The sequence below is a fragment of the Catharus ustulatus genome, chromosome 18 (assembly GCF_009819885.2).
Source record: "Catharus ustulatus isolate bCatUst1 chromosome 18, bCatUst1.pri.v2, whole genome shotgun sequence".
NCBI classification, from domain to species: domain Eukaryota; kingdom Metazoa; phylum Chordata; class Aves; order Passeriformes; family Turdidae; genus Catharus; species Catharus ustulatus.
In genome coordinates, this window is record NC_046238.1 from 28,547 (window position 1) to 40,730 (window position 12,184).

At 47.3% G+C, this 12,184-nt stretch overlaps 1 protein-coding gene across 1 annotated transcript in view; it reads right to left on the reverse strand.

Moving 5' to 3' along the window:
• MMP17 (matrix metallopeptidase 17) overlaps window positions 1-12,184 on the reverse strand; it is a gene marked incomplete at its 3' end in the record, with an annotated part of 37,135 nt that overhangs the window by 23,848 nt on the left and 1,103 nt on the right. The gene's annotated exons all lie outside the window — the stretch shown is intronic.

Genomic DNA, 12,184 nt, shown 5'->3' on the forward strand with positions numbered 1-12,184 from the left:
TTGCAATCGCCTTAGAATAAGGGGAAAGGAATTCAAATAAGTGCACTCATTACCTAGCCATGAAATGTTACCATCAAGAGTCTTTTTCGGGCAGTCAGCCAGACCTCATCTCCTCTCTTAGGAAAAATGGCACAGATATCTGAATTGGTCAAAAGGGGTGGAGAGAGAAAGGAGCCTAATCCAAATCTGGGTGTCACCAAGAGATGCTGAGACAAAAAATGAACAAATGAACACATGCATTGGCCCACCCCACCAAGGTGAGCTTTAAATTTAGCATGACTGAATCAAGATGTATTCAAGACAAGACAATTTTCTGCATTATTTCTTAATCATGAAGAGGAGCTGGTACCCCCAGGAAAGGCAGCCATGGTGGAGGTGAACTAGAGGTGTGCAGCAGCATCAGGCTGTTGCTGAACCACCTCCTTCAGTGGGATCACCAGGAGACCCTGCACGAGCAGGAAGTGTCCTCCAGCCATCATGTCAGAAACTGTGGCCATTTTTGGTCCTCTCGTCTGCTCAGAGCTGTCCCTGCAGACATGGATGGTGCTGGGGAAGCCCCACGAGACCCTCCCAGCCAGGGCACGTCTGCGCACACCATGCCGAGCATCCTCCTTCCCCCAGCACAGGGCTGGCATAGTACCAGGAAAATTAAGCAGGCGATTTCTAAAAGTGAGAGAACAGCAGCCATCTGGGCCCTAACAGCCAAGTCACTTCATGACCAAAAGGAACTTTCTAGAGAAGCCAAAGAAATGCAACAGTGAATAAAAGAAATAGCAACTGCTCTGAAGCATCCAGAGGTTGCTGTACGAGAGAAGCTTTCAGTGGGTAATGCCCACTCCTGTCTAATTAAGAGATGAAGCAGGAGATAGCTGGAGCACTGGGAAGCAAGAAGAAGCAGGGTGGGCTGGGGCTGAAGTCCAAGATTTTCTGTGCCACAAAGAGCCAGGACAGCTGCCCATGATGGCAGGAGTAGCCCTCTTGCAGTCCCTCTGCCCAGGCACCTACTGCTGCACCTCTGGGGGTGGCATTTACATCACCAAGTCTCCCAGGAGACTTAATATCTTAATTCACAACATATCCCCCAGCACAAAACGATCATGGTTCATATGACAAAGTGAAAGCACAGGTGACTTCCCCAGGTCGTAGCTCCAAATTCAGGATGCAAATCTGGCACCCTTGACCTCACTCTTTCACATCCACCATCAGCAACAGACATCACCTCTTCTTTCTGCTCTTTCTCACAGGAAAACCATCATCACTCATACTTCAATTTGTGAGTACTTTCACACTGTATAGTTTCATATACTCTAACACATTTCCTAACCTGCTCTGCCTGCTTGCAGGCAGCACTCCCCCTCTTCCTGAAGCTCTTCCAGATTATTGAACTACTTTGTTAATACAGCTTGTTTCCCATCAGTTGAGAGCAGAGTGTCAGGGACATAATTTATTTTCCATGTTTATTTATGTCAGGAGAGCCCTTAAAGGATGTGTTTGCAGTTGCCTCACTTGCTGTTCGTGCTGAGGTTACTGCCTGCCCTGCTGCATTACCAGCAAGTCAGGCTTGGGGAAACTGAGTCCACCAGATTCCCTCTGTTATTTTGATGGTATGGAAACAACTAATTTCCCTTATTGCTTCTTAATTAGGAGCAGAATAGAATCACCCTTTTCACTGGCCAATAGACCATTATGCTCATGAAAATAAGGTAAGCTGAGAACCAGCAGTGGTTCCTCAGCCGAGCAACTCTGTTTCTGCACAGTCATCAAAGATGGGCCAGTTATGGTCACCTCCTCTTAGGATGGTTTGAGTATATCCTGTCTGGACAGTGATAATACAATGACAGCAGAAAGTGCTGTTGCTCCCACAATGGAGTGCCCCAATAATGAGTTCCCTCTCCAGAACAATGTGCATGGAGACCTGAAGCCCTAGAAAAATGGAGGTATTTGGATTTTCTCAGCAGAGCAACTCCCCCTGCCCTCATTCCCATAGGGGAACCAGCTGGGCCATATTTTACTCCAGCTACCACTGCCTTTATTACTACAGTTTCTCCAGGCTCAGTCATGGCTGCAACAGTCACTTTTTTTTTTTTTTTTTCCCCTCTAAACAGTCTATGGCCAATTTGCAAACTGAGATGTACTCCTCTGCACCAGCCCATACTCAGGGCTCCCTACCAGCCCAGCTTCATCAGCCACAGATGGCAGTGACACCCTGCACCCTTCCCCAGGTTGTCCAAGCCAATGCATCACTTCCAGCTGCTACCCCGCAACTTTCAGCTCTTTGAAGCATCCCAGTGTGATGTGCTGGGGATCTGGCTGCCAATTAGTTTGCTCTTTAGGGTTCAAAGCTACCCTGGGGAAGGGGAGCATGCCATATCGATTTTCTCTGGTTGCTGTTCTTGAACCATCCAGGTAAAAATTTGTTATTCTATAACAGATCCCTGTGGAGGCCCTTCAAGCATCCTACCCCCTGCACAGCAGAGCTGGCAATTTTGCCAGAAACTCTGCTTTGAAGGGGTTTGCAATATTAATTAAATTTCTGCAGTTGTATCTCTTGGCTCGAATTACATCTGAGCCTCTCTGAGCATGTGAGCTCAGCTCCTTGTCCCCCGTTCAAGCCTGGCTTTGAATAAGTCTGGCTTCCAACACTGAATTCCCCTCAATACATCAGAAATATATTATTGCTCCTCCACAAAAGGAAATTAATTCAGGACTGTCAGGGTTCAGACACAGTATTGGTCTAGATAACCTACAGGCTGAAAGATGATAGCAGAGCTACAAAAGAAAAAGCAGATATCTTTGCCCAAAGAACTGATTCCTCTAAACACACAAGCAAAAACTAGTATCTGTGATCACACAGACAGGCACGATGCAGGAGGGACAGCAAGTCACTGCAGGGACTCTGGATGAATTCCACACAAAGTTCCCAGAAATCTGCCTCCCTTTCACCTCTGCTGATGCACAGCCCCTTCTTGGGCTGGCACTGGTGAACCGCCCTTCATAGATGGGCTTTTACAGACCTTGCTTTCCAGGAAAGCATGGAAGGGAGAGGAGCTGCAAGTCTGGAAAACGCAGGAGACAAATTAGTTTTAACAGTTAAAAGTCTTCAAGCATTTAAAAGAGACAGCTTTTAAAAATATACTAATAAACAAATAGAAGAGAAATATGGAGAAGATAAGGAGAATTTGAACTCAGGAGAGCTGTGCATGGAATGGGGCTCCTGGGCAGCAGAGCCAGATCTACTGTCAGGGCTGTTCTGCAGTGGCAATGGGAGATGGGCATGAGGCTCACCAGTGCCCCACAGGGCTGACAAAACACAACAGAGGATGGAAAACAGACTAACAATGCTGGGCTGGCCTTTCCTATGCAGCACAGCACCATTTCTGCCAGCTCTTACAAAGAGGCTTGGGAGCAAGGTGGATGGCAAAGTCAGAAGCCACTTGGCACGTACAGGTTTGCTCCAGAGGTGATATTCATCCCTACCCTTTGCAGCTAGAGCTGCTGCAAATGACTCAGGACTGGGATCTATGAAAGCAAGAGCCAGCACATTGGCCCTGTGATCCCCTGGGTACATTCACACACTGACCTTTTTGGAATATGACCAAAGCAGTGTGATGTCTTCTTAAGAAAAGCAGCAGAGCTGCTGCAGTTGGCTAACAGTGGGTCTGTGCCTGTCTCACAGCTAGAGGGAACACCTGGCAGGCTCATGCTTGTTCAAGAAGAAAGTTCATACTGCTGTTGATAAAGGTCTTTGCTATGGGGGAAAATGGGAATTACTGCAGAAAAAGAGCAAGGAGGTGCAGAGGGACAAAGGTGTGCACAAGGTGCAGGATTTGAGACCTGGGAGCCCCTGCCCCCAGGCTCGGTTAATAGCATCTCCCTTAGTGTCAATATCATTGGCAGCAATGACAAAGGTCTCGGGCTGCCGATGGAGGGGGCATGGTGAAGCCCCAGGGGAGCACCCAGCACTTCTCCCTGCTCCCACGGGCGGCCTTCTAACCCCCGCTCCCGGCCCAGCACCAGCATGTTTTCTCGGACATTTTCCCAGTTTCCACAAGAGGGCACTGGCACGACACCGACGAGACGATCCCGGTCCCGATCCCGTCCCCGCGGCGGCAGCGGGGCCGGGGTCACGCCCAGGGTTTTGTCTGCAGAAAGAAAGTTGATGCACAGCTCCCAGAAGATCTCGACTCTGGAGCCATGACTCACCGCGACGTTTGCTATTGCAAAAATAGACTCCTTTTCCTAAAAAAAAAAAAAAAGCGATTTTCTGCAGTAGCTCTGCCAATACCAAGGAGCAGCAGGGAGGGGAGCAGGCGTTCCTCCGGGATTGCAGAGGAGCTCCCACTGGCACCTGTTTTCTCCAACCTTCACATCTCCGTGCACAGACCAGGCAGGGAGCATGAACCCTCGGGAGCTCCTCCTCTGGGGAAAGAGCTTTGTCTGATGGGTGTGCTGGGCTCCTGGCAAACCCTGATGCATGGGAAGACTTTGCTGGGAAGAGATAAACCAGGGAAAATAACGCCCTGTTCCCTCCCCCAGTAACAAAAATGTGAATGAGAAACACACAAAAGCCACCCATCTCCAATCTGGACTGAATATCCTTCACAATGGAAGCTTCTAAGACCTGGAGCTCAGAGCTCAGGTCACCTTTCAGGGAGTGATGAAGCTGCTTGGTCAGGAAATGCACCTCATGTCACAGAACCTGGCAGATCAGGCACTTGATGCTGGCAGAGAAAGAAAATTTCAGTATCTTCTTGGGTGAGTTTTTAACCCAGGTGAGCATGTAGAATGCTCAAATCAGTGTTGGCCTCTTCACTGCCCATACCAGGACCCTGGAGCACGATGGTATATTTCCTCTAGATTATCTTGATCTTTCTGGACACTGAGTGTGTACCAAAGTACGAGATGTATCAGAAATGCCAAAACAGCAACAGCTTGTTTGTCTCACAGGCCTGTCATTCTGTCATAAAATGTGACATACATCCCGCCTGGGAGGAAGGACTGGATTCCTGTACACTTCAGTGCCAGCTGAGGCCAGGTAAGATCCCTCATTTCAGAGTCTCACTGATCCAACCTGGAGGGTACATTGCTGCAGCATAAAAAAATGTGGCAAAAATCCCAAACCACTTAACCTCTCTTTAGCTGTGCCTTTATATAAAGCATGTTGCCATTTCACAGGTGTGTCTGTGAGGAATTTCCCTTCTGTGAATCCAATTTCCTCTCACTTTTGAACAAAAATGCATCTCTGACATGAAAGATGCAAAGGTAGAGACAGCATGGCTCAGTACAGAGCAATGGGGAATTTGCTAAGCAGCGTCAAAACGGAGAACAAACAAGAAAAACAAAAGCCAGCTTGATGCAGAGAGTTTATCAAAGGAGAAAAACAGAGGGACAGAAATGACAAAGTAAACACAAGTAACAAGATGGGAGCAAGCCTAAGGGTTGGTGGGAGCTCCCATGCTCCCTACCGCAAACCTTGTCAAAGACACAGCCTTGACCAAGCACCAGCCAGGACATGACTAATGTCGAATGGATGTAGTATCTCCAGAGGAGATAGCATGTGGTGGACTCAGAAAAACATGAGAGGCTGCTGGTTTTTTCTTGCTTGGTGATAAATGAGACCTGACACCCTTTCTTAAAGACCAAATACATCAACTCCAGTGCTGCAGGTAATTAGATCTGGAGTCATGGTGGGATTGTCTCCAGCAGCCATCATTTTGCTCCTTGTGTTTTCATTGGGATCCTGTAACTAAACTTCCCAGTAGCTACAGAAAGACTAAAGGAACATTTTCTTTAATCCCAGCAGTCATCCAGGTTTTTGGTAATTATAGCTGTGGAGCAGCCCAGCAGAGTCACCCAGCAGCTAAGCGAAGTCATGGCTTCAATTTAGAGGAAAACAGGAGAATCTGTCTCCTGATATGTACTTCAACCACACTATCAGGAGTAGCACTTCTGCATGACAGCATCTCACTATCAGAGAAAAGCAAAAAAAAAAAGAAAAGGGTTGACATATACAGACAGTCAAGAGAAAGCACTATAGCCTAGAACTTGCAGTATTTTGGAAAGTCTACAGCTGCCATCAAGTGGACACTTCCTCAGAAGAGTGTTTCCAGGTTTTCCTCCCAAAATAGATCCCGTGGGAGCCCTTTCCTCACACACTGGTCTTTTTCATCTTTTTATCCCATTTAGGTCCCTTCCAGGGCTCAGCAGCTCCCTTGGTCCCAACAGCATCCTCAGATCTGTTTCCTCAGCCCTTGGACAGTGAAATCCCCCAAGTCTGCAAACAGCCCCCAGAGTTTCCTTTTGATCTCTTGGTAGTCTACCATCTCCAGCCAAAAGCATTTGGTGGAAAATGAAAGAATCCAGAGCCAGGTGGTTTTGGATGTGAGCCCTAGGGAAGCTGCATGGGGTTTAAAATGCCCCCACCACAGTGCATGACAGGTAACCTCCCCAAAGGAGGATAAACCTGTGGGTAAAGCAGTCCCCTTATCTCCCACTTCTGTTTTGGATGAGCAAGACTTTTATCCTCTACCCTTAAAGAAGGATTAGGCTCTGTAGAACACACTTGGATTTCAGAACAAACCCAGGATGTCACAGCAGCACTGGCATTGTTGGATGATCTTCAGCAGCTGGGAGCTGAACTAGATATGCCAGTTGGGGGTTTGTTAAATGACAAGACAATATAATAACTAAACATGTACATCACCTTAAGGCAAGGGCCCTGTGACACAGGTAAAATTGCTTTTGTTCACTCGAAAGATCAATATTGTCAGGATGAAATAATTATGTGAGACCGTGTGAAGAACTCTGCTTGACTGCTGACCATCAGAAACAGGCAGAAACTCCCTCTTGTAAAAACAATATGAAAAAAAATCCTGAATATACTGCTACTTCCCCAGTCACTGTATTTGGACTGTTGCCACCAGGAGCTGTAGGTCATCTTTAGATTTGTAGAAGAAAAAATTTCTGCATGCATGGTGTATTCTGAAGTGGGAAGTTCCTCAGATTTAATCGGGTTATTTTCCATTAAATCATCATGGCTAATTAAAAAGCCAGAATCCCATCCGAAGACCACACTCCTTGGTGAATGTTGGCATTTACTCCATGTCAAACCTTCCCTCAGAGCAAAACCCATTGTGAAAGGCAATTTCTCATTCTCATCTAAAACACTCTGGTCCTTCAGCAGCTCCTTCCCCTCACCCCTGCATGTCTGCTTTGTTTTGCACTGGATTTAACTTTGCATATGTGGTTTGGTGTGGGTTTTTAATATAACATCAAATCTCTTAATTCTCTGACCCAGAAAACAGAGACAATCCTCATAAAAATCTGGGACAAAGAAGATGCAGCTGGCATGTGTGCAGCAGCAAGAGATTCCAGAACTCCCAAATCTACCCATTTAAAGTGATTTTGATTAAAGAGTTTTGAGAACTGTTGCTCTCTGATCTCAGGTTATTTTGAAAGCAAACCCTAAGCTTTCAAGTGATGCTCTAGTAGGAGCAAGACCCTTGTAAAAGTGACCAAGTAGTGGCCTGTGTTTGTCATCAGCTGAGATGTGACAACTTTTCCCTTTCATTTTGTCACCTTCATCGGGCCAGCCAGGGCACAAGATCCACACAGGGTACACAGCTGCTCCCACAGCGTCCAGAAATAAAGGTTCTCTCAACCACAGCATGACCTTTCACAGAGCCCCATTCCTGCAGCAGTCTTGCCAATGAGTAAATAAGAAATTAGTGCATGGCCCAGATGATGAGTCACAGTGAGCAGTCTCTGGCAGTTACGAGCCTATCAGGACAAACAGGGTGTCACGACAGCCAAGTCCTCCAGTCTCATACCACATCTCCCATGTCACCCCTTGTCCTCCACAGAACCAGCACACATGACCCCACACACCCCACACCAAACCAGGAGCACTCCAGCAGATGCCAGAAACGGATGGGAACACATTGCATTTGGTGTTACCTCTTTGCACTTTTAATTTAATGAGGAAGAATAACAAAATATCCAGGCTCAGTCATGCAGGCAGCAATCTGCCTTTGCCCCGGGAGATTTTAGGGCCAAAAGGAGAGGATGAAGGTACAGTGCCACTACATGCTGACCCCAGGGAACGGGGGTCTGATAGTCAGGAACTTCTACCCCCAACACAGCACCAAGAATGAACAGGGAGGCCAGTGCAGGAGCTCGCCACTCCATCCCCAGCACCAACTGTGGGGAAGTCCCTGGTGACAGCAGGGTTTCACCCACTGGCTCTGAACATTTCCCAAAGACAGAATTTCATTAAAGCGGGTAATTTGGCTTGACTACCCTGGCTAGTTCCCACGATTGGGACCACAATAGCAGCCAAGCCCAGGAGGAAATTGCATTACTGTACATGGAGGTCTCAAATCTGAAAAGGAAGGAGTAGTTCACACAAACCAGAGCTTTAATACCAGATTAAATGCTTTCACAGCAGCCTGGCTGTTTGAAAGCTTCCTGACAGCCTTTTGTCAATTTAGTTTGCATTGTACTTTGGCTTCAAGAAGTACTTTAAAATGTAACCAACTTTATTAATACGGTAGTTTCGCTTTCTTGAAAGGAATTCATGGAGCCGGGGTGGGTACTGCTCCATATGGAAAGGCATGAAGTGCTTTAGTGGCAGAGAGGCCAAGCAAAGCTCCTCTCTCCAAGGCTGTTTAGGGATTCTATTAAGCATTCTGTCCTTAAAGACTCACCATTTTAGTAGGCTGAATAAAGCTCCACCTGGAATTATAAATTTTTAATTTCCCCATTAGCAGAAACAGAAGAAGTACAGTACTTTCTCCTGGTACAGAGAACAGCCAACATTCGTACAAGGATTTTACTTTAAGAGGCTGATTACCCCAAGCCTTGAACCAGGAGCTAAGACATATCTCAGAGACATGCTCTACTGGGTACTTAAAAGCAGAATTTTAGGGAGTTCTTGTCTGACTCTGGGCAGGTGGGAGCAGAAGAGCAGATGGATCAGGATGTGGAACATGGGCAGCCAGCAGCAATGGCAGTAGGATGGTCCTACCCTACTCAGGCCTGGGAAAGCACCCCAGAAACAGCAAGGATGAGTTTTGGGCTGGCTTCTACTCTGAAATTTAGCACTTGGGAGATGCCGGGCACACACTCATAGGAAACTGCTGTTCCTCCTGTCCCTCTGCTTCCTGATGTGGGGACACAGAGGAACCTCTGTCTCTCCCCTGGCCCACCACAGCCAGCCGGGAGGAAGGGAGGGGGTGTGGGGAGGGGGGCACAGCCTCGGAGGGCTCTGTGCCATCTCGCTCTGCCCACAAATGCATCCTTGTCATTCAAATGAGAAGTGGCCACAAAGACGAGGGCGATGTCCCAAACAAAGAGCCACTTGAGACAGTGGGTCCCTGGTCTCCACCGATGAATGCAAATGCCTCCAACCCTTGAGAGCAACTTCTCTGGGAACAACACAGACAGGGCTTTGTAAGCAGGAGTCTGTGCATACGCAGGCCCCCAGGAATGCCCAGCAATCCCCAGCTGGAGAAAAGCCTTGGGGGCATACATAGACCTTCCCTCTCACCCCCACCACAAAGTCAAAAAAAAGCCACTCACAGTCTTTTTTTTTCACCTACACTCTTGTAACCAAACTGAAACTTTCCTGGTGCTCAACCCTCAGCCTCTGATGCCAGAGCCCATGTGCACACACGATGATCTCAGTGATGCCACCACCACCACCCCACTGTCTCCTGTCTGGCAATCTCTGCGCCAGGCAAAGCAACTCCCTAAGTCAAAGCATCTCTCTTGGGGCCAAGCTTGCCCGGCCTCAGGCATCAGTCTATGGGCAACTGGTTGGGTCCCCACACCTGAGGCAGCCCCTTCCTCATCACTCATCATTTCAAAGACGCTCTATAAAAGCTCCCCTGACTAATAGGCTCATTAGTTCATTGTCTTATCACTCTCATGCCTTTTCTCTGTACCCTTCCCACAGGCAGCTCCACACAGCATTGATTCCTTCTCTCCTCCTTCTATCTCACTCTTCCTTCTGCATGACTGGCTAACTCCATTCTGCCCCTTACACGATTGCCTAACCCTGTTGGTCCTTCGCATGACCCTTCCTCCTCACAGCACACCCAGCAGATCTGACTCCACCTAACTCTTGACCACCTAACCCAGTATTTTATAACACCCATCGTCATTGGGCAGGCAAGGCTATTTCCACTCTTTGATTATTAGTACAACTGTACATCAGGGGAGATTGCCTTCAGTACTATCCTTACAAACCGTCCTCCCACATCAGTCCATTCCCAAGCCACAGGTCTTGTCCTGCATAGTCATGTCCCCACAATAGCAGCAATATAGCCCAGGAGCAGGAGCTGCCTTCGGGAACAGCTGGCTGCCTTACAAACCAGTCTGTCTCCAGGTCAATACCTTTGGTGTTCAGACTCAACAGGCCAGCTATTCTGAAAAGCACAGCTTGAAGGTAGACCTCCCCTCAGACCCGGTACAAAGCCCGGTGAAGTGAGAGCTCTCATTACTAAGTTACTACTAGAGTATAGGAAGTTTTTGCTGCCTGCACCCCTGAGATGTCCCAGCTCAGCAGCCATAAAAAGATGCAATTTGTGAATCCTGTGGCAAGGAGGGGTTGGGGGTTTAGTGTAAAGGCAGCAGGGCAAAATGCAAAATCATAAATCTCAAAAGTGGCATACTAAAATTCAATTGAATCACTCGAGCTCTGTTCCATCTGCTATTTTATGTTCTCTTTGTCAGGGCTGCTAATGGAGAACAATAAAAACATTAATAATCAAGTTAGATTTATAAACTGGGCAGGATATTCCACTAGTAATGAAATATGGAGAATCATTCCATGTTATATTGCTTTGGGCAGCATGCTAACAAGAACTGCCTTTGAATTATAGCCCTCTTTCATTTTGCTGAACTTTAATTTGGCCCAGCACCACTGTTTCATTTAAAACAAACTTCAAGCAGGAGTGGAGCAGAGGACAGAGCTCAGAGGCACAGTCCAACGCAGCACTGAAAACCTCTGGGTTGCAAGGGGTGGGCATTTGGGATATAAACCTCTGTGGTCTGTTTACTGCAGAGAATTGCTGGGTATAATTTTCCAAGGTTAGCAGAGCTTTCTATTGCCATGGTGTCATGCTTCCTAGATTTCAAATATTTTATTTAAATGCCTCACAGATCTTTAATTTCATAGTTGCTTTGTAAAGTGGGTGTCAAGTAATTCTTGAGGCTCTCACTTCCCATAGAGTGGTAGTTTTCTAACAAAACCTCTGAAAATATCTGGCTTCTATGCTTCCTGCTGCTCAGTAGAGGGCATAAGTATAAATCTGATTTACACTCAACCCCTTTGGAAACCCACCAATGCTGTCTGAAACCGAGATATTCTTTGCCCCAGCAAGCACATCCACAGGAGGGAGACAGCACCCTGACACCAATCATACATCCTAAATGTCGGCTTCCCAGTCTAAATAAGTCTTGGTCTAATGTAAGCCCCTTCTCCAGCAGTTCACTTCTGTGCAATGCACCCCTATTACCATCACCCCCAGCACGTTCTGCTTTGCCAGAGAACCCCAGCTCTTCAGCAGAGTTTGGAGAGAGTGCTCAAATCTACTCCAGGACAAAAAAAGTACCTTAATGCCTGAAAGTTGTCATTCGTAACTAAGAAGCCCCTTGAATATTAACATTTACCCTGTAAAATCTGAGTGCAGCATATTCGGTAGCAAGGGTAAAAGCAGGTCGAAGACAAAGTTTGATTTAAATTGATCAGGGCAGAATACATCAATTCATGTGCTGTTTGCATGAAATATTAATTCCAGCTTTAACATCTGGTTAGAGAGGAAAGCAAATGCACCATAATGATGCAGGTATACTTTATATTCACCACATTTTCTATTCTCCTAGGAACAGATGGGGAACGATAGGCTTTGTGCTCCCTGGCAGGTGCCTGAGCCGGAGCCTGTGAGCCGAAGCACATGTTTGAAGACGGAGCCTGGGCGGTGGAATCAGTGTCCTGGCGCAGTGCTCTGAGCGAGCCCTGCTCATTAGACATCCCTGCCGTGCTGCAAACCCTTCCTCCCGCCTTCACAGCGGTGCACTGGTAGCATTTTGATATTCACTGAATTTCAGAGAGTTTCTCCAAACTGATGGGTCCAGCCCCAGGACTGCCCGCCCATACCCAGCCACGGCTGGCTTTCTGACA